Below are 24,146 nucleotides of genomic sequence, written 5' to 3' on the forward strand. Positions count from 1 at the left end.
GAGATCATAAAACCATTTAAAGAGGGGAATAAGGCTTTCGAAGGCTTGAGTGACCGCAAATGGACTTTTCTTGTTAATGGATGGCTTTCGCATCACGTTTCCTGAGATAAACATTCAATTACAATCTGTCTTAATGAAAAATGCAAAAAAATTCAAGTTAAAATCAATAATAAGATTATAAAACCTTTTAAGGCGAGTAATAAGGCTTTTGAAGCCATGGTGACTATAAATGGACTTTTCTTGTCAATCGATCGCTTTCACCTCATGTTTCTCAAGGTAAACATTCAATTTTAATCAGTTTTAATGAAAAATGTAAAAAAATTCAACTTTAAGTTAATAACGAGATTATAAAACCATTTAAAGAGGGGAATAAGGCTTCCAAAGGCATGAGTGACTGCAAATGGACTTTTCTCATCAATGGATGGCTTTTGCTTCACGTTTCTCAAGGTAAACATTCAATTACAATCTGTCTTAATGAAAAATGCAAAAAAATTCAAGTTAAAATCAATAATAAGATTATAAAACCTTTTAAGGCGAGTAATAAGGCTTTTGAAGCCATGAGTGACTATAAATGGACTTTTCATGTCAATCGATCGCTTTCACCTCACGTTTCTCAAGGTAAACATTCAATTTTAATTTGTTTTAATGAAAAATGTAAAAAAATTCAATTGAAAATTAATAACGACATCATAAAACCATTTAAAGAGGGGAATAATGCTTCCAAAGGCATGAGTGACTGCAAATGGACTTTTCCTGTCAATGGATGGCTTTCGCTTCACGTTTCCTAAGGTAAACATTCAATTACAATCTGTCGTAATGAAAAATGTAAAAAAATACAACTTAAATTCAATAATAAGATTATAAAACCCTTTAAAGCGAGTAATAAGGGTTTAGAAGCCATAAGTGACAATAAATGGACTTGTCTTGTCAATCGATCACTTTCACTTTACGTTTCCCAAGGCAAACATTCAATGCTAATCTGTTTTAATGAAAAATGTAAAAAAATTACACTTTAAATTAATAACGAGATCATAAAACCATTTAAAGAGGGGAATAAGCCTTTCGAAGGCTTGAGTGACCGCAAATGGAATTTTCTTGTCAATGGATGGCTTTCGCTTCACGTTTCCCGAGGTAAACATTCAATTACAATCTGTCTTAATGAAAAATGTAAAAAAATACAAGTTAAAATCAATAATAAGATTATAAAACCCTTTAAGGCGAGTAATAAGGCTTTTGAAGCCTTGAGTGACTATAAATGGCCTTTTCTTGTCAATCGATCGCTTTCACCTCACGTTTCTCAAGGTAAACATTCAATAACAATCTGTCTTAATGAAAAATGTAAAAAAATACAAGTTAAAATCAATAATAAGATTATAAAACCCTTTAAGGCGAGTAATAAGGCTTTTGAAGCCTTGAGTGACTATAAATGGCCTTTTCTTGTCAATCGATCGCTTTCACCTCACGTTTCTCAAGATAGACATTCAATAACAATCTGTCTTAATGAAAAATGTAAAAAAATACATGTTAAAATCAATAATAAGATTATAAAACCCTTTGAGGCGAGTAATAAGGCTTTTGAAGCCATGAGTGACTATAAATGGAATTTTCTTGTCAATCGATCGCTTTCACTTCATGTTTCTCAAGGTAAACATTCAATTATAATATATTTTAATGAAAAATGTACAAAAATTCAACTTTAAATTAATAACGAGATTATAAAACCATTTAAAGAAGGGAATAAGGCTTCCAAAGGCATGAGTGACTGCAAATGGACTTTTCTCGTCAATGGATGGCTTTCGCTTCAGGTTTTTCGAGGTAAACATTCAATTACAATCTGTCTTAATGACGAATGTAAAACAATTCAAGTTAAAATCAATAATAAGATTATAAAACCCTTTAAAGCGACTAGTAAGGCTTTCGAAGGCATGAGTGACTACAAATGTACTTTTCTTGTCAATGGATGGCTTTCGCTTCACGTTTCTCGAGGTAAACATTCAATTACAATCTGTTTTGATGAAAAATGTAAAAAAATACAACTTAAAATTAATAGTAACATTATAAAACCCTTTGAGGCGAGTAATAAGGCTTTTGAAGCCATGAGTGACTATAAATGGACTTTTCTTGTCAATCAATCGCTTTCACTTCATGTTCCTCAAGGTAAACATTCAATTATAATATGTTTTAATGCAAAATGTAAAAAAATTCCACTTTAAATTAATAACGAGATCATAAAACCATTTAAAGAGGGGAATAAGGCTTTCGAAGGCTTGAGTGACCGCAAATGGACTTTTCTTGTTAATGGATGGCTTTCGCATCACGTTTCCTGAGATAAACATTCAATTACAATCTGTCTTAATGAAAAATGCAAAAAAATTCAAGTTAAAATCAATAATAAGATTATAAAACCTTTTAAGGCGAGTAATAAGGCTTTTGAAGCCATGAGTGACTATAAATGAACTTTTCTTGTCAATCGATCGCTTTCACCTCATGTTTCTCAAGGTAAACATTCAATTTTAATCAGTTTTAATGAAACATGTAAAAAAATTCAAATTTAAGTTAATAACGATGTTGTAAAACCATTTAAAGAGGGGAATAAGGCTTCCAAAGGTATGAGTGACTGCAAATGGACTTTTCTCGTCAATGGATGGCTTTTGCTTCACGTTTCCCGAGGTAAACATTCAATTACAATCTGTCTTAATGTAAAATGCAAACAAATTCAAGTTAAAATCAATAATAAGATTATAAAACCTTTTAAGGCGAGTAATAAGGCTTTTGAAGCCATGAGTGACTATAAATGGACTTTTCTTGTCAATCGATCGCTTTCACCTCACGTTTCTCAAGGTAAACATTAAATTTTAATTTGTTTTAATGAAAAATGTAAAAAAATTCAATTGAAAATTAATAACGACATCATAAAATCATTTAAAGAGGGGAATAATGCTTTCAAAGGCATGAGTGACTGCAAATGGACTTTTCCTGTCAATGGATGGCTTTCGCTTCACGTTTCCTGAGGTAAACATTCAATTGCAATCTGTCGTAATGAAAAATGTAAAAAAATACAACTTAAATTCAATAATAAGATTATAAAACCCTTTAAAGCGAGTAATAAGGCTTTAGAAGCCATGAGTGACTATAAATGGACTTGTCTTGTCAATCGATCACTTTCACTTTACGTTTCCCAAGGCAAACATTCAATGCTAATCTGTTTTAATGAAAAATGTAAAAAAATTACACTTTAAATTAATAACGAGATCATAAAACCATTTAAAGAGGGGAATAATGCTTTCAAAGGCATGAGTGACTGCAAATGGACTTTTCCTGTCAATGGATGGCTTTCGCTTCACGTTTCCCGAGGTAAACATTCAATTACAATCTGTCTTAATGAAAAATGTAAAAAAATACAAGTTAAAATCAATAATAAGATTATAAAACCCTTTAAGGCGAGTAATAAGGCTTTTGAAGCCTTGAGTGACTATAAATGGCCTTTTCTTGTCAATTGATCGCTTTCACCTCACGTTTCTCAAGGTAAACATTCAATAACAATCTGTCTTAATGAAAAATGTAAAAAAATACAAGTTAAAATCAATAATAAGATTATAAAACCCTTTAAGGCGAGTAATAAGGCTTTTGAAGCCTTGAGTGACTATAAATGGCCTTTTCTTGTCAATCGATCGCTTTCACCTCACGTTTCTCAAGGTAAACATTCAATAACAATCTGTCTTAATGAAAAATGTAAAAAAATACATGTTAAAATCAATAATAAGATTATAAAACCCTTTGAGGCGAGTAATAAGGCTTTTGAAGCCATGAGTGACTATAAATGGAATTTTCTTGTCAATCGATCGCTTTCACTTCATGTTTCTCAAGGTAAACATTCAATTATAATATATTTTAATGAAAAATGTAAAAAAATTCAACTTTAAATTAATAACGAGATTATAAAACCATTTAAAGAAGGGAATAAGGCTTCCAAAGTCATGAGTGACCGCAAATGTACTTTTCTTGTCAATGGATGGCTTTCGCTTCACGTTTCTCGAGGTAAACATTCAATTACAATCTGTTTTGATGAAAAATGTAAAAAAATACAACTTAAAATTAATAGTAACATTATAAAACCCTTTGAGGCGAGTAATAAGGCTTTTGAAGCCATGAGTGACTATAAATGGAATTTTCTTGTCAATCGATCGCTTTCACTTCATGTTCCTCAAGGTAAACATTCAATTATAATATGTTTTAATGCAAAATGTAAAAAAATTTCACTTTAAATTAATAACGAGATCATAAAACCATTTAAAGAGGGGAATAAGGCTTTCGAAGGCTTGAGTGACCGTAAATGGACTTTTCTTGTTAATGAATGGCTTTCGCATCACGTTTCCTGAGGTAAACATTCAATTACAATCTGTCTTAATGAAAAATGCAAAAAAATTCAAGTTAAAATCAATAATAAGATTATAAAACCTTTTAAGGCGAGTAATAAGGCTTTTGAAGCCATGAGTGACTATAAATGGACTTTTCTTGTCAATCGATCGCTTTCACCTCATGTTTCTCAAGGTAAACATTCAATTTTAATCAGTTTTAATGAAAAATGTAAAAAAATTCAAATTTAAGTTAATAACGAGATTATAAAACCATTTAAAGAGGGGAATAAGGCTTCCAAAGGCATGAGTGACCGCAAATGGACTTTTCTTGTTAATGGATGGCTTTCGCATCACGTTTCCTGAGATAAACATTCAATTACAATCTGTCTTAATGAAAAATGCAAAAAAATTCAAGTTAAAATCAATAATAAGATTATAAAACCTTTTAAGGCGAGTAATAAGGCTTTTGAAGCCATGAGTGACTATAAATGAACTTTTCTTGTCAATCGATCGCTTTCACCTCATGTTTCTCATGGTAAACATTCAATTTTAATCAGTTTTAATGAAACATGTAAAAAAATTCAAATTTAAGTTAATAACGATGTTGTAAAACCATTTAAAGAGGGGAATAAGGCTTCCAAAGGCATGAGTGACTGCAAATGGACTTTTCTCGTCAATGGATGGCTTTTGCTTCACGTTTCCCGAGGTAAACATTCAATTACAATCTGTCTTAATGTAAAATGCAAACAAATTCAAGTTAAAATCAATAATAAGATTATAAAACCTTTTAAGGCGAGTAATAAGGCTTTTGAAGCCATGAGTGACTATAAATGGACTTTTCTTGTCAATCGATCGCTTTCACCTCATGTTTCTCAAGGTAAACATTCAATTTTAATCAGTTTTAATGAAAAATGTAAAAAAATTCAACTTTAAGTTAATAACGAGATTATAAAACCATTTAAAGAGGGGAATAAGGCTTTCAAAGGCATGAGTGACTGCAAATGGACTTTTCTCATCAATGGATGGCTTTTGCTTCACGTTTCTCAAGGTAAACATTCAATTACAATCTGTCTTACTGAAAAATGCAAAAAAATTCAAGTTAAAATCAATAATAAGATTATAAAACCTTTTAAGGCGAGTAATAAGGCTTTTGAAGCCATGAGTGACTATAAATGGACTTTTTATGTCAATCGATCGCTTTCACCTCACGTTTCTCAAGGTAAACATTCAATTTTAATTTGTTTTAATGAAAAATGTAAAAAAATTCAATTGAAAATTAATAACGACATCATAAAACCATTTAAAGAGGGGAATAATGCTTCCAAAGGCATGAGTGACTGCAAATGGACTTTTCCTGTCAATGGATGGCTTTCGCTTCAGGTTTCCCGAGGTAAACATTCAATTACAATCTATCTTAATGACGAATGTAAAACAATTCAAGTTAAAATCAATAATAAGATTATAAAACCCTTTAAAGCGACTAGTAAGGCTTTCGAAGGCATGAGTGACTACAAATGTACTTTTCTTGTCAATGGATGGCTTTCGCTTCACGTTTCTCGAGGTAAACATTCAATTACAATCTGTTTTGATGAAAAATGTAAAACAATACAACTTAAAATTAATAGTAACATTATAAAACCCTTTGAGGCGAGTAATAAGGCTTTTGAAGCCATGAGTGACTATAAATGGAATTTTCTTGTCAATCGATCGCTTTCACTTCATGTTTCTCAAGGTAAACATTCAATTATAATATATTTTAATGAAAAATGTAAAAAAATTCAACTTTAAATTAATAACGAGATTATAAAACCATTTAAAGAAGGGAATAAGGCTTCCAAAGGCATGAGTGACTGCAAATGGACTTTTCTCGTCAATGGATGGCTTTCGCTTCAGGTTTTTCGAGGTAAACATTCAATTACAATCTGTCTTAATGACGAATGTAAAACAATTCAAGTTAAAATCAATAATAAGATTATAAAACCTTTTAAAGCGACTAGTAAGGCTTTCGAAGGCATGAGTGACTACAAATGTACTTTTCTTGTCAATGGATGGCTTTCGCTTCACGTTTCTCGAGGTAAACATTCAATTACAATCTGTTTTGATGAAAAAAGTAAAAAAATACAACTTAAAATTAATAGTAACATTATAAAACTTTTTGAGGCGAGTAATAAGGCTTTTGAAGCCATGAGTGACTATAAATGGAATTTTCTTGTTAATCGATCGCTTTCACTTCATGTTCCTCAAGGTAAACATTCAATTATAATATGTTTTAATGCAAAATGTAAAAAAATTCCACTTTAAATTAATAACGAGATCATAAAACCATTTAAAGAGGGGAATAAGGCTTTCGAAGGCTTGAGTGACCGCAAATGGACTTTTCTTGTTAATGGATGGCTTTCGCATCACGTTTCCTGAGATAAACATTCAATTACAATCTGTCTTAATGAAAAATGCAAAAAAATTCAAGTTAAAATCAATAATAAGATTATAAAACCTTTTAAGGCGAGTAATAAGGCTTTTGAAGCCATGGTGACTATAAATGGACTTTTCTTGTCAATCGATCGCTTTCACCTCATGTTTCTCAAGGTAAACATTCAATTTTAATCAGTTTTAATGAAAAATGTAAAAAAATTCAACTTTAAGTTAATAACGAGATTATAAAACCATTTAAAGAGGGGAATAAGGCTTCCAAAGGCATGAGTGACTGCAAATGGACTTTTCTCATCAATGGATGGCTTTTGCTTCACGTTTCTCAAGGTAAACATTCAATTACAATCTGTCTTAATGAAAAATGCAAAAAATTTCAAGTTAAAATCAATAATAAGATTATAAAACCTTTTAAGGCGAGTAATAAGGCTTTTGAAGCCATGAGTGACTATAAATGGACTTTTCATGTCAATCGATCGCTTTCACCTCACGTTTCTCAAGGTAAACATTCAATTTTAATTTGTTTTAATGAAAAATGTAAAAAAATTCAATTGAAAATTAATAACGACATCATAAAACCATTTAAAGAGGGGAATAATGCTTCCAAAGGCATGAGTGACTGCAAATGGACTTTTCCTGTCAATGGATGGCTTTCGCTTCACGTTTCCTAAGGTAAACATTCAATTACAATCTGTCGTAATGAAAAATGTAAAAAAATACAACTTAAATTCAATAATAAGATTATAAAACCCTTTAAAGCGAGTAATAAGGGTTTAGAAGCCATAAGTGACAATAAATGGACTTGTCTTGTCAATCGATCACTTTCACTTTACGTTTCCCAAGGCAAACATTCAATGCTAATCTGTTTTAATGAAAAATGTAAAAAAATTACACTTTAAATTAATAACGAGATCATAAAACCATTTAAAGAGGGGAATAAGCCTTTCGAAGGCTTGAGTGACCGCAAATGGAATTTTCTTGTCAATGGATGGCTTTCGCTTCACGTTTCCCGAGGTAAACATTCAATTACAATCTGTCTTAATGAAAAATGTAAAAAAATACAAGTTAAAATCAATAATAAGATTATAAAACCCTTTAAGGCGAGTAATAAGGCTTTTGAAGCCTTGAGTGACTATAAATGGCCTTTTCTTGTCAATCGATCGCTTTCACCTCACGTTTCTCAAGGTAAACATTCAATAACAATCTGTCTTAATGAAAAATGTAAAAAAATACAAGTTAAAATCAATAATAAGATTATAAAACCCTTTAAGGCGAGTAATAAGGCTTTTGAAGCCTTGAGTGACTATAAATGGCCTTTTCTTGTCAATCGATCGCTTTCACCTCACGTTTCTCAAGATAGACATTCAATAACAATCTGTCTTAATGAAAAATGTAAAAAAATACATGTTAAAATCAATAATAAGATTATAAAACCCTTTGAGGCGAGTAATAAGGCTTTTGAAGCCATGAGTGACTATAAATGGAATTTTCTTGTCAATCGATCGCTTTCACTTCATGTTTCTCAAGGTAAACATTCAATTATAATATATTTTAATGAAAAATGTACAAAAATTCAACTTTAAATTAATAACGAGATTATAAAACCATTTAAAGAAGGGAATAAGGCTTCCAAAGGCATGAGTGACTGCAAATGGACTTTTCTCGTCAATGGATGGCTTTCGCTTCAGGTTTTTCGAGGTAAACATTCAATTACAATCTGTCTTAATGACGAATGTAAAACAATTCAAGTTAAAATCAATAATAAGATTATAAAACCCTTTAAAGCGACTAGTAAGGCTTTCGAAGGCATGAGTGACTACAAATGTACTTTTCTTGTCAATGGATGGCTTTCGCTTCACGTTTCTCGAGGTAAACATTCAATTACAATCTGTTTTGATGAAAAATGTAAAAAAATACAACTTAAAATTAATAGTAACATTATAAAACCCTTTGAGGCGAGTAATAAGGCTTTTGAAGCCATGAGTGACTATAAATGGACTTTTCTTGTCAATCAATCGCTTTCACTTCATGTTCCTCAAGGTAAACATTCAATTATAATATGTTTTAATGCAAAATGTAAAAAAATTCCACTTTAAATTAATAACGAGATCATAAAACCATTTAAAGAGGGGAATAAGGCTTTCGAAGGCTTGAGTGACCGCAAATGGACTTTTCTTGTTAATGGATGGCTTTCGCATCACGTTTCCTGAGATAAACATTCAATTACAATCTGTCTTAATGAAAAATGCAAAAAAATTCAAGTTAAAATCAATAATAAGATTATAAAACCTTTTAAGGCGAGTAATAAGGCTTTTGAAGCCATGAGTGACTATAAATGAACTTTTCTTGTCAATCGATCGCTTTCACCTCATGTTTCTCAAGGTAAACATTCAATTTTAATCAGTTTTAATGAAACATGTAAAAAAATTCAAATTTAAGTTAATAACGATGTTGTAAAACCATTTAAAGAGGGGAATAAGGCTTCCAAAGGTATGAGTGACTGCAAATGGACTTTTCTCGTCAATGGATGGCTTTTGCTTCACGTTTCCCGAGGTAAACATTCAATTACAATCTGTCTTAATGTAAAATGCAAACAAATTCAAGTTAAAATCAATAATAAGATTATAAAACCTTTTAAGGCGAGTAATAAGGCTTTTGAAGCCATGAGTGACTATAAATGGACTTTTCTTTTCAATCGATCGCTTTCACCTCACGTTTCTCAAGGTAAACATTAAATTTTAATTTGTTTTCATGAAAAATGTAAAAAAATTCAATTGAAAATTAATAACGACATCATAAAACCATTTAAAGAGGGGAATAATGCTTTCAAAGGCATGAGTGACTGCAAATGGACTTTTCCTGTCAATGGATGGCTTTCGCTTCACGTTTCCTGAGGTAAACATTCAATTGCAATCTGTCGTAATGAAAAATGTAAAAAAATACAACTTAAATTCAATAATAAGATTATAAAACCCTTTAAAGCGAGTAATAAGGCTTTAGAAGCCATGAGTGACTATAAATGGACTTGTCTTGTCAATCGATCACTTTCACTTTACGTTTCCCAAGGCAAACATTCAATGCTAATCTGTTTTAATGAAAAATGTAAAAAAATTACACTTTAAATTAATAACGAGATCATAAAACCATTTAAAGAGGGGAATAATGCTTTCAAAGGCATGAGTGACTGCAAATGGACTTTTCCTGTCAATGGATGGCTTTCGCTTCACGTTTCCCGAGGTAAACATTCAATTACAATCTGTCTTAATGAAAAATGTAAAAAAATACAAGTTAAAATCAATAATAAGATTATAAAACCCTTTAAGGCGAGTAATAAGGCTTTTGAAGCCTTGAGTGACTATAAATGGCGTTTTCTTGTCAATTGATCGCTTTCACCTCACGTTTCTCAAGGTAAACATCCAATAACAATCTGTCTTAATGAAAAATGTAAAAAAATACAAGTTAAAATCAATAATAAGATTATAAAACCCTTTAAGGCGAGTAATAAGGCTTTTGAAGCCTTGAGTGACTATAAATGGCCTTTTCTTATCAATCGATCGCTTTCACCTCACGTTTCTCAAGGTAAACATTCAATAACAATCTGTCTTAATGAAAAATGTAAAAAAATACATGTTAAAATCAATAATAAGATTATAAAACCCTTTGAGGCGAGTAATAAGGCTTTTGAAGCCATGAGTGACTATAAATGGAATTTTCTTGTCAATCGATCGCTTTCACTTCATGTTTCTCAAGGTAAACATTTAATTATAATATATTTTAATGAAAAATGTAAAAAAATTCAACTTTAAATTAATAACGAGATTATAAAACCATTTAAAGAAGGGAATAAGGCTTCCAAAGTCATGAGTGACCGCAAATGTACTTTTCTTGTCAATGGATGGCTTTCGCTTCACGTTTCTCGAGGTAAACATTCAATTACAATCTGTTTTGATGAAAAATGTAAAAAAATACAACTTAAAATTAATAGTAACATTATAAAACCCTTTGAGGCGAGTAATAAGGCTTTTGAAGCCATGAGTGACTATAAATGGAATTTTCTTGTCAATCGATCGCTTTCACTTCATGTTCCTCAAGGTAAACATTCAATTATAATATGTTTTAATGCAAAATGTAAAAAAATTTCACTTTAAATTAATAACGAGATCATAAAACCATTTAAAGAGGGGAATAAGGCTTTCGAAGGCTTGAGTGACCGTAAATGGACTTTTCTTGTTAATGAATGGCTTTCGCATCACGTTTCCTGAGGTAAACATTCAATTACAATCTGTCTTAATGAAAAATGCAAAAAAATTCAAGTTAAAATCAATAATAAGATTATAAAACCTTTTAAGGCGAGTAATAAGGCTTTTGAAGCCATGAGTGACTATAAATGGACTTTTCTTGTCAATCGATCGCTTTCACCTCATGTTTCTCAAGGTAAACATTCAATTTTAATCAGTTTTAATGAAAAATGTAAAAAAATTCAAATTTAAGTTAATAACGAGATTATAAAACCATTTAAAGAGGGGAATAAGGCTTCCAAAGGCATGAGTGACCGCAAATGGACTTTTCTTGTTAATGGATGGCTTTCGCATCACGTTTCCTGAGATAAACATTCAATTACAATCTGTCTTAATGAAAAATGCAAAAAAATTCAAGTTAAAATCAATAATAAGATTATAAAACCTTTTAAGGCGAGTAATAAGGCTTTTGAAGCCATGAGTGACTATAAATGAACTTTTCTTGTCAATCGATCGCTTTCACCTCATGTTTCTCAAGGTAAACATTCAATTTTAATCAGTTTTAATGAAACATGTAAAAAAATTCAAATTTAAGTTAATAACGATGTTGTAAAACCATTTAAAGAGGGGAATAAGGCTTCCAAAGGCATGAGTGACTGCAAATGGACTTTTCTCGTCAATGGATGGCTTTTGCTTCACGTTTCCCGAGGTAAACATTCAATTACAATCTGTCTTAATGTAAAATGCAAACAAATTCAAGTTAAAATCAATAATAAGATTATAAAACCTTTTAAGGCGAGTAATAAGGCTTTTGAAGCCATGAGTGACTATAAATGGACTTTTCTTGTCAATCGATCGCTTTCACCTCATGTTTCTCAAGGTAAACATTCAATTTTAATTTGTTTTAATGAAAAATGTAAAAAAATTCAATTGAAAATTAATAACGACATCATAAAACCATTTAAAGAGGGGAATAATGCTTTCAAAGGCATGAGTGACTGCAAATGGACTTTTCCTGTCAATGGATGGCTTTCGCTTCACGTTTCCTGAGGTAAACATTCAATTGCAATCTGTCGTAATGAAAAATGTAAAAAAATACAACTTAAATTCAATAATAAGATTATAAAACCCTTTAAAGCGAGTAATAAGGCTTTAGAAGCCATGAGTGACTATAAATGGACTTGTCTTGTCAATCGATCACTTTCACTTGACGTTTCCCAAGGCAAATATTCAATGCTAATCTGTTTTAACGAAAAATGTAAAAAAATTACACTTTAAATTAATAACGAGATCATAAAACCATTTAAAGAGGGGAATAAGGCTTTCGAAGGCTTGAGTGACCGCAAATGGAATTTTCTTGTCAATGGATGGCTTTTGCTTCACGTTTCCCGAGGTAAACATTCAATTACAATCTGTCTTAATGAAAAATGTAAAAAAATACAAGTTAAAATCAATAATAAGATTATAAAACCCTTTAAGGCGAGTAATAAGGCTTTTGAAGCCTTGAGTGACTATAAATGGCCTTTTCTTGTCAATTGATCGCTTTCACCTCACGTTTCTCAAGGTAAACATTCAATAACAATCTGTCTTAATGAAAAATGTAAAAAAATACAAGTTAAAATCAATAATAAGATTATAAAACCCTTTAAGGCGAGTAATAAGGCTTTTGAAGCCATGAGTGACTATAAATGGAATTTTCTTGTCAATCGATCGCTTTCACTTCATGTTTCTCAAGGTAAACATTCAATTATAATATATTTTAATGAAAAATGTAAAAAAATTCAACTTTAAATTAATAACGAGATTATAAAACCATTTAAAGAAGGGAATAAGGCTTCCAAAGTCATGAGTGACCGCAAATGTACTTTTCTTGTCAATGGATGGCTTTCGCTTCACGTTTCTTGAGGTAAACATTCAATTACAATCTGTTTTGATGAAAAATGTAAAAAAATACAACTTAAAATTAATAGTAACATTATAAAACCCTTTGAGGCGAGTAATAAGGCTTTTGAAGCCATGAGTGACTATAAATGGAATTTTCTTGTCAATCGATCGCTTTCACTTCATGTTCCTCAAGGTAAACATTCAATTATAATATGTTTTAATGCAAAATGTAAAAAAATTCCACTTTAAATTAATAACGAGATCATAAAACCATTTAAAGAGGGGAATAAGGCTTTCGAAGGCTTGAGTGACCGCAAATGGACTTTTCTTGTTAATGAATGGCTTTCGCATCACGTTTCCTGAGGTAAACATTCAATTACAATCTGTCTTAATGAAAAATGCAAAAAAATTCAAGTTAAAATCAATAATAAGATTATAAAACCTTTTAAGGCGAGTAATAAGGCTTTTGAAGCCATGAGTGACTATAAATGGACTTTTCTTGTCACTCGATCGCTTTCACCTCATTTTTCTCAAGGTAAACATTCAATTTTAATCAGTTTTAATGAAAAATGTAAAAAAATTCAAATTTAAGTTAATAACGAGATTATAAAACCATTTAAAGAGGGGAATAAGGCTTCCAAAGGCATGAGTGACTGCAAATGGACTTTTCTCGTCAATGGATGGCTTTTGCTTCACGTTTCCCGAGGTAAACATTCAATTACAATCTGTCTTAATGAAAAATGCAAAACAATTCAAGTTAAAATCAATAATAAGATTATAAAACCTTTTAAGGCGAGTAATAAGGCTTTTGAAGCCATGAGTGACTATAAATGGACTTTTCTTGTCAATCGATCGCTTTCACCTCACGTTTCTCAAGGTAAACATTCAATTTTAATTTGTTTTAATGAAAAATGAAAAAAAATTCAATTGAAAATTAATAACGACATTATAAAACCATTTAAAGAGGGGAATAATGCTTTCGAAGGCATGAGTGACTGCTAATGGACTTTTCCTGTCAATGGATGGCTTTCGCTTCACGTTTCCTGAGGTAAACATTCAATTACAATCTGTCTTAATGAAAAATGTAAAAAAATACAACTTAAATTCAATAATAAGATTATAAAACCCTTTCAAGCGAGTAATAAGGCTTTAGAAGCCATGAGTGACTATAAATGGACTTTTCTTGTCAATCGATCACTTTCACTTCACGTTTCCCAAGGCAAACATTCAATGCTAATCTGTTTTAATGAAAAATGTAAAAAAATTCCATTTTAAATTAATAACGAGATCATAAAACCATTTAAAGAGGGGAATAAGGCTTTCGAAGGCTTGAGTGGCCGCAAATGGAATTTTCTTGTCAATGGATGGCTTTCGCTTCACGTTTCCCGAGGTAAACATTTAATTACAATCTGTCTTAATGAAAAATGTAAAAAAATACAAGTTAAAATCAATAATAAGATTATAAAACCCTTTAAGGCGAGTAATAAGGCTTTTGAAGCCTTGAGTGACTATAAATGGCCTTTTCTTGTCAATCGATCGCTTTCACCTCACGTTTCTCAAGCTAAACATTCAATAACAATCTGTCTTAATGAAAAATGTAAAAAAATACAAGTTAAAATCAATAATAAGATTATAAAAGCCTTTAAGGCGAGTAATAAGGCTTTTGAAGCCATGAGTGACTATAAATGAAATTTTCTTGTCAATCGATCGCTTTCACTTCATGTTTCTCAAGGTAAACATTCAATTATAATATATTTTAATGAAAAATGGAAAAAAATTCAACTTTAAATTAATAACGAGATTATAAAACCATTTAAAGAAGAGAATAAGGCTTCCAAAGGCATGAGTGACTGCAAATGGACTTTTCTCGTCAATGGATGGCTTTCGCTTCAGGTTTCCCGAGGAAAACATTCAATTACAATCTGTCTTAATGATGAATGTAAAACAATTCAAGTTAAAATCAATAATAAGATTATAAAACCCTTTAAAGCGACTAGTAAGGCTTTCGAAGGCATGAGTGACTACAAATGTACTTTTCTTGTCAATGGATGGCTTTCGCTTCACGTTTCTCGAGGTAAACATTCAATTACAATCTGTTTTGATGAAAAATGTAAAACAATACAACTTACAATTAATAGTAAGATTATAAAACCCTTTGAGGCGAGTAATAAGGCTTTTGAAGCCATGAGTGACTATAAATGGAATTTTCTTGTCAATCAATCGCTTTCACTTCATGTTCCCCAAGGTAAACATTCAATTATAATATGTTTTAATGTAAAATGTAAAAAAATTCCACTTTAAATTAATAACGAGATCATAAAACCATTTAAAGAGGGGAATAAGGCTTTCGAAGGCTTGAGTGACCGCAAATGGACTTTTCTTGTTAATGGATGGCTTTCGCATCACGTTTACTGAGGTAAACATTCAATTACAATCTGTCTTAATGAAAAATGCAAAACAATTCAAGTTAAAATCAATAATAAGATTATAAAACCTTTTAAGGCGAGTAATAAGGCTTTTGAAGACATGAGTGACTATAAATGGACTTTTCTTGTCAATCGATCGCTTTCACCTCATGTTTCTCAAGGTAAACATTCAATTTTAATCAGTTTTAATGAAAAATGTAAAAAAATTCAACTTTCAGTTAATAACGAGATTATAAAACCATTTAAAGAGGGGAATAAGGCTTCCAAAGGCATGAGTGACTGCAAATGGACTTTTCTCGTCAATGGATGGCTTTTGCTTCACGTTTCTCGAGGTAAACATTCAATTACAATCTGTCTTAATGAAAAATACAAAAAAATTCAAGTTAAAATCAATAATAAGATTATAAAACCTTTTAAGGCGAGTAATAAGGCTTTTGAAGCCATGAGTGACTATAAATGGACTTTTCTTGTCAATCGATCGCTTTCACCTCACGTTTCTCAAGGTAAACATTCAATTTTAATTTGTTTTAATGAAAAATGTACAAAAATTCAATTGAAAATTAATAACGACATCATAAAACCATTTAAAGAGGGGAATAATGCTTTCAAAGGCATGAGTGACTGCAAATGGACTTTTCCTGTCAATGGATGGCTTTCGCTTCACATTTCCTGAGGTAAACATTCAATGACAATCTGTCGTAATGAAAAATGTAAAAAAATACAACTTAAATTCAATAATAAGATTATAAAACCCTTTAAAGCGAGTAATAAGGCTTTAGAAGCCATGAGTGACTATAAATGGACTTTTCTTGTCAATCGATCACTTTCACTTTACGTTTCCCAAGGCAAACATTCAATGCTAATCTGTTTTAATGAAAAATGTAAAAAAATTCCACTTTAAATTAATAACGAGATCATAAAACCATTTAAAGAGGGGAATAAGGCTTTCAAAGGCTTGAGTGACCGCAAATGGAATTTTCTTGTCAATGGATGGCTTTCGCTTCACGTTTCCCGAGGTAAACATTCAATTACAATCTGTCTTAATGAAAAATGTAAAAAAATACAAGTTAAAATCAATAATAAGATTATAAAACCCTTTAAGGCGAGTAATAAGGCTTTTGAAGCCTTGAATGACTATAAATGGCCTTTTCTTGTCAATCAATCGCTTTCACCTCACGTTTCTCAAGGTAAACATTCAATAACAATCTGTCTTAATGAAAAATGTAAAAAAATACAAGTTAAAATCAATAATAAGATTATAAAACCCTTTAAGGCGAGTAATAAGGCTTTTGAAGCCTTGAGTGACTATAAATGGCCTTTTCTTGTCAATCGATCGCTTTCACCTCACGTTTCTCAAGGTAAACATTCAATAACAATCTGTCTTAATGAAAAATGTAAAAAAATACATGTTAAATTCAATAATAAGATTATAAAACCCTTTGAGGCGAGTAATAAGGCTTTTGAAGCCATGAGTGACTATAAATGGAATTTTCTTGTCAATCGATCGCTTTCACTTCATGTTTCTCAAGGTAAACATTCAATTATAATATATTTTAATGAAAAATGTAAAAAAATTCAACTTTAAATTAATAACGAGATTATAAAACCATTTAAAGAAGGGAATAAGGCTTCCAAAGGCATGAGTGACTGCAAATGGACTTTTCTCGTCAATGGATGGGTTTCGCTTCAGGTTTTTCGGGGTAAACATTCAATTACAATCTGTCTTAATGACGAATGTAAAACAATTCAAGTTAAAATCAATAATAAGATTATAAAACCCTTTAAAGCGACTAGTAAGGCTTTCGAAGGCATGAGTGACTACAAATGTACTTTTCTTGTCAATGGATGGCTTTCGCTTCACGTTTCTCGAGGTAAACATTCAATTACAATCTGTTTTGATGAAAAATGTAAAAAAATACAACTTAAAATTAATAGTAACATTATAAACCCTTTGAGGCGAGTAATAAGGCTTTTGAAGTCATGAGTGACTATAAATGGAATTTTCTTGTCAATCGATCGCTTTCACTTCATGTTCCTCAAGGTAAACATTCAATTATAATATGTTTTAATGCAAAATGTAAAAAAATTCCACTTTAAATTAATAACGAGATCATAAAACCATTTAAAGAGGGGAATAAGGCTTTCGAAGGCTTGAGTGACCGCAAATGGACTTTTCTTGTTAATGGATGGCTTTCGCATCACGTTTCCTGAGGTAAACATTCAATTACAATCTGTCTTAATGAAAAATGCAAAAAAATTCAAGTTAAAATCAATAATAAGATTATAAAACCTTTTAAGGCGAGTAATAAGGCTTTTGAAGCCATGAGTGACTATAAATGGACTTTTCTTGTCAATCGATCGCTTTCACCTCATGTTTCTCAAGGTAAACATTCAATTTTAATTAGTTTTAATGAAAAATGTAAAAAAATTCAAATTTAAGTTAATAACGATGTTATAAAACCATTTAAAGAGGGGAATAAGGCTTCCAAAGGCATGAGTGACTGCAAATGGACTTTTCTCGTCAATGGATGGCTTTTGCTTTACGTTTCCCGAGGTAAACATTCAATTACAATCTGTCTTAATGAAAAATGCAAAAAAATTCAAGTTAAAATCAATAATAAGATTATAAAACCTTTTAAGGCGAGTAATAAGGCTTTTGAAGCCATGAGTGACTATAAATGGACTTTTCTTGTCAATCGATCGCTTTCACCTCACGTTTCTCAAGGTAAACATTCAATTTTAATTTGTTTTAATGAAAAATGTAAAAAAATTCAATTGAAAATTAATAACGACATCATAAAACCATTTAAAGAGGGGAATAATGCTTTCAAAGGCATGAGTGACTGCAAATGGACTTTTCCTGTCAATGGATGGCTTTCGCTTCACGTTTCCTGAGGTAAACATTCAATTACAATCTGTCGTAATGAAAAATGTAAAAAAATACAACTTAAATTCAATAATAAGATTATAAAACCCTTTAAAGCGAGTAATAAGGCTTTAGAAGCCATGAGTGACTATAAAAGGACTTTTCTTGTCAATCGATCACTTTCACTTTACGTTTCCCAAGGCAAACATTCAATGCTAATCTGTTTTAATGAAAAATGTAAAAAAATTCCACTTTAAATTAATAATGAGATCATAAAACCATTTAAAGAGGGGAATAAGTCTTTCGAAGGCTTGAGTGACCGCAAATGGAATTTTCTTGTCAATGGATGGCTTTTGCTTCACGTTTCCCGAGGTAAACATTCAATTACAATCTGTCTTAATGAAAAATGTAAAAAAATACAAGTTAAAATCAATAATAAGATTATAAAACCCTTTAAAGCGACTAGTAAGGCTTTCGAAGGCATGAGTGACTACAAATGTACTTTTCTTGTCAATGGATGGCTTTTGCTTCACGTTTCTCGAGGTAAACATTCAATTACAATCTGTTTTGATAAAAAATGTAAAAAAATACATGTTAAAATCAATAATAAGATTATAAAACCCTTTGAGGCGAGTAATAAGGCTTTTGAAGCCATGAGTGACTATAAATGGAATTTTCTTGTCAATCGATCGCTTTCACTTCATGTTTCTCAAGGTAAACATTCAATTATAATATATTTTAATGAAAAATGTAAAAAAATTCAACTTTAAATTAATAACGAGATTATAAAACCATTTAAAGAATGGAATAAGGCTTCCAAAGGCATGAGTGACTGCAAATGGACTTTTCTCGTCAATGGATGGCTTTCCCTTCAGGTTTCCCGAGGTAAACATTCAATTACAATCTGTCTTAATGACGAATGTAAAACAATTCAAGTTAAAATCAATAATAAGATTATAAAACCCTTTAAAGCGACTAGTAAGGCTTTCGAAGGCATGAGTGACTACAAATGTACTTTTCTTGTCAATGGATGGCTTTCGCTTCACGTTTCTCGAGGTAAACATTCAATTACAATCTGTTTTGATAAAAAATGTAAAAAAATACAACTTAAAATTAATAGTAACATTATAAAACCCTTTGAGGCGAGTAATAAGGCTTTTGAAGCCATGAGTGACTATAAATGGAATTTTCTCGTCCATCGATCGCTTTCACTTCATGTTCCTCAAGGCAAACATTCAATTATAATATGCTTTAATGCAAAATGTAAAAAAATTCCACTTTAAATTAATAACGAGATCATAAAACCATTTAAAGAGGGGAATAAGGCTTTCGAAGGCTTGAGTGACCGCAAATGGACTTTTCTTGTTAATGGATGGCTTTCGCATCACGTTTCCTGAGGTAAACATTCAATTACAATCTGTCTTAATGAAAAATGCAAAAAAATTCAAGTTAAAATCAATAATAAGATTATAAAACCTTTTAAGGCGAGTAATAAGGCTTTTGAAGCCATGAGTGACTATAAATGGACTTTTCTTGTCAATCGATCGCTTTCACCTCATGTTTCTCAAGGTAAACATTCAATTTTAATCAGTTTTAATGAAAAATGTGAAAAAATTCAAATTTAAGTTAATAACGAGATTATAAAACCATTTAAAGAGGGGAATAAGGCTTCCAAAGGCATGAGTGACTGCAAATGGACTTTTCTCGTCAATGGATGGCTTTCGCTTCAGGTTTCCCTAGGAAAACATTCAATTACAATCTGTCTTAATGATGAATGCAAAACAATTCAAGTTAAAATCAATAACAAGATTATAAAACCCTTTAAAGCGAGTAGTAAGGCTTTCGAAGGCATGAGTGACTACAAATGTACTTTTCTTGTCAATGGATGGCTTTCGCTTCACGTTTCTCGAGGTAAGCATTCAATTACAATTTGTTTTGATGAAAAATGTAAAACAATACAACTTAAAATTAATAGTAAGATTATAAAACCCTTTGAGGCGAGTAATAAGGCTTTTGAAGCCATGAGTGACTATAAATGGAATTTTCTTGTCAATCAATCGCTTTCACTTCATGTTCCCCAAGGTAAACATTCAATTATAATATGTTTTAATGTAAAATGTAAAAAAATTCCACTTTAAATTAATAACGAGATCATAAAACCATTTAAAGAGGGGAATAAGGCTTTCGAAGGCTTGAGTGACCGCAAAAGGACTTTTCTTGTTAATGGATGGCCTTCGCATCACGTTTCCTGAGGTAAACATTCAATTACAATCTGTCTTAATGAAAAATACAAAAAAATTCAAGTTAAAATCAATAATAAGATTATAAAACCTTTTAAGGCGAGTAATAAGGCTTTTGAAGTCATGAGTGACTATAAATGGAGTTCTCTTGTCAATCGATCGCTTTCACCTCATGTTTCTCAAGGTAAACATTCAATTTTAATCAGTTTTAATGAAAAATGTAAAAAAATTCAACTTTAAGTTAATAACGAGATTATAAAACCATTTAAAGAGGGGAATAAGGCTTCCAAAGGCATGAGTGACTGTAAATGGACTTTTCTCGTCAATGGATGGCTTTTGCTTCACGTTTCTCGAGGTAAACATTCAATTACAATCTGTCTTAATGAAAAATACAAAAAAATTCAAATTAAAATCAATAATAAGATTATAAAACCTTTTAAGGCGAGTAATAAGGCTTTTGAAGCCATGAGTGACTATAAATGGACTTTTCTTCTCAATCGATCGCTTTCACCTCACGTTTCTCAAGGTAAACATTCAATTTTAATTTGTTTTAATGAAAAATGTATAAAAATTCAATTGAAAATTAATAACGACATCATAAAACCATTTAAAGAGGGGAATAATGCTTTCAAAGGCATGAGTGACTGCAAATGGACTTTTCCGGTCAATGGATGGCTTTCGCTTCACGTTTCCTGAGGTAAACATTCAATTACAATCTGTCGTAATGAAAAATGTAAAAAAATACAACTTAAATTCAATAATAAGATTATAAAACCCTTTAAAGCGAGTAATAAGGCTTTAGAAGCCATGAGTGACTATAAAAGGACTTTTCTTGTCAATCGATCACTTTCACTTTACGTTTCCCAAGGCAAACATTCAATGCTAATCTGTTTTAATGAAAAATGTAAAAAAATTCCACTTTAAATTAATAATGAGATCATAAAACCATTTAAAGAGGGGAATAAGTCTTTCGAAGGCTTGAGTGACCGCAAATGGAATTTTCTTGTCAATGGATGGCTTTTGCTTCACGTTTCCCGAGGTAAACATTCAATTACAATCTGTCTTAATGAAAAATGTAAAAAAATACAAGTTAAAATCAATAATAAGATTATAAAACCCTTTAAGGCGAGTAATAAGGCTTTTGAAGCCTTGAGTGACTATAAATGGCCTTTTCTTGTCAATCGATCGCTTTCACCTCACGTTTCTCAAGGTAAACATTCAATAACAATCTGTCTTAATGAAAAATGTAAAAAAATACTAGTTAAAATCAATAATAAGATTATAAAACCCTTTAAGGCGAGTAATAAGGCTTTTGAAGCCTTGAGCGACTATAAATGGCCTTTTCTTGTCAATCGATCGCTTTCACCTCACGTTTCTCAAGGTAAACATTCAATAACAATCTGTCTTAATGAAAAATGTAAAAAAATACATGTTAAAATCAATAATAAGATTATAAAACCCTTTGAGGCGAGTAATAAGGCTTTTGAAGCCATGAGTGACTATAAATGGACTTTTCTTGTCAATCGATCGCTTTCACCTCACGTTTCTCAAGGTAAACATTCAATTTTAATTTGTTTTAATGAAAAATGTAAAAAAATTCAATTGAAAATTAATAACGACATCATAAAACCATTTAAAGAGGGGAATAATGCTTTCAAAGGCATGAGTGACTGCAAATGGACTTTTCCTGTCAATGGATGGCTTTCGCTTCACATTTCCTGAGGTAAACATTCAATTACAATCTGTCGTAATGAAAAATGTAAAAAAATGCAACTTAAATTCAATAATAAGATTATAAAACCCTTTAAAGCGAGTAATAAGGCTTTAGAAGCCATGAGTGACTATAAATGGACTTTTCTTGTCAATCGATCACTTTCACTTTACGTTTCCCAAGGCAAACATTCAATGCTAATCTGTTTTAATGAAAAATGTAAAAAAATTCCACTTTAAATTAATAACGAGATCATAAAACCATTTAAAGAGGGGAATAAGGCTTTCGAAGGCTTGAGTGACCGCAAATGGAATTTTCTTGTCAATGGATGGCTTTCGCTTCACGTTTCCCGAGGTAAACAGTCAATTACAATCTGTCTTAATGAAAAATGTAAAAAAATACAAGTTAAAATCAATAATAAGATTATAAAACTCTTTAAGGCGAGTAATAAGGCTTTTGAAGCCTTGAGTGACTATAAATGGCCTTTTCTTGTCAATCGATCGCTTTCACCTCACGTTTCTCAAGGTAAACATTCAATAACAATCTGTCTTAATGAAAAATGTAAAAAAATACAAGTTAAAATCAATAATAAGATTATCAAACCCTTTAAGGCGAGTAATAAGGCTTTTGAAGCCTTGAGTGACTATAAATGGCCTTTTCTTATAAATCGATCGCTTTCACCTCACGTTTCTCAAGGTAAACATTCAATAACAATCTGTCTTAATGAAAAATGTAAAAAAATACAAGTTAAAATCAATAATAAGATTATAAAACCCTTTAAGGCGAGTAATAAGGCTTTTGAAGCCTTGAGTGACTATAAATGGCCTTTTCTTGTCAATCGATCGCTTTCACCTCACGTTTCTCAAGGTAAACATTCAATAACAATCTGTCTTAATGAAAAATGTAAAAAAATACATGTTAAATTCAATAATAAGATTATAAAACCCTTTGAGGCGAGTAATAAGGCTTTTGAAGCCATGAGTGACTATAAATGGAATTTTCTTGTCAATCGATCGCTTTCACTTCATGTTTCTCAAGGTAAACATTCAATTATAATATATTTTAATGAAAAATGTAAAAAAATTCAACTTTAAATTAATAACGAGATTATAAAACCATTTAAAGAAGGGAATAAGGCTTCCAAAGGCATGAGTGACTGCAAATGGACTTTTCTCGTCAATGGATGGGTTTCGCTTCAGGTTTTTCGGGGTAAACATTCAATTACAATCTGTCTTAATGACGAATGTAAAACAATTCAAGTTAAAATCAATAATAAGATTATAAAACCCTTTAAAGCGACTAGTAAGGCTTTCGAAGGCATGAGTGACTACAAATGTACTTTTCTTGTCAATGGATGGCTTTCGCTTCACGTTTCTCGAGGTAAACATTCAATTACAATCTGTTTTGATGAAAAATGTAAAAAAATACAACTTAAAATTAATAGTAACATTATAAACCCTTTGAGGCGAGTAATAAGGCTTTTGAAGTCATGAGTGACTATAAATGGAATTTTCTTGTCAATCGATCGCTTTCACTTCATGTTCCTCAAGGTAAACATTCAATTATAATATGTTTTAATGCAAAATGTAAAAAAATTCCACTTTAAATTAATAACGAGATCATAAAACCATTTAAAGAGGGGAATAAGGCTTTCGAAGGCTTGAGTGACCGCAAATGGACTTTTCTTGTTAATGGATGGCTTTCGCATCACGTTTCCTGAGGTAAACATTCAATTACAATCTGTCTTAATGAAAAATGCAAAAAAATTCAAGTTAAAATCAATAATAAGATTATAAAACCTTTTAAGGCGAGTAATAAGGCTTTTGAAGCCATGAGTGACTATAAATGGACTTTTCTTGTCAATCGATCGCTTTCACCTCATGTTTCTCAAGGTAAACATTCAATTTTAATTAGTTTTAATGAAAAATGTAAAAAAATTCAAATTTAAGTTAATAACGATGTTATAAAACCATTTAAAGAGGGGAATAAGGCTTCC

Source organism: Theobroma cacao, chromosome 8 (assembly GCF_053813885.1).
Source record: "Theobroma cacao isolate CCN51 chromosome 8, ASM5381388v1, whole genome shotgun sequence".
NCBI classification, from domain to species: Eukaryota; Viridiplantae; Streptophyta; class Magnoliopsida; order Malvales; family Malvaceae; genus Theobroma; species Theobroma cacao.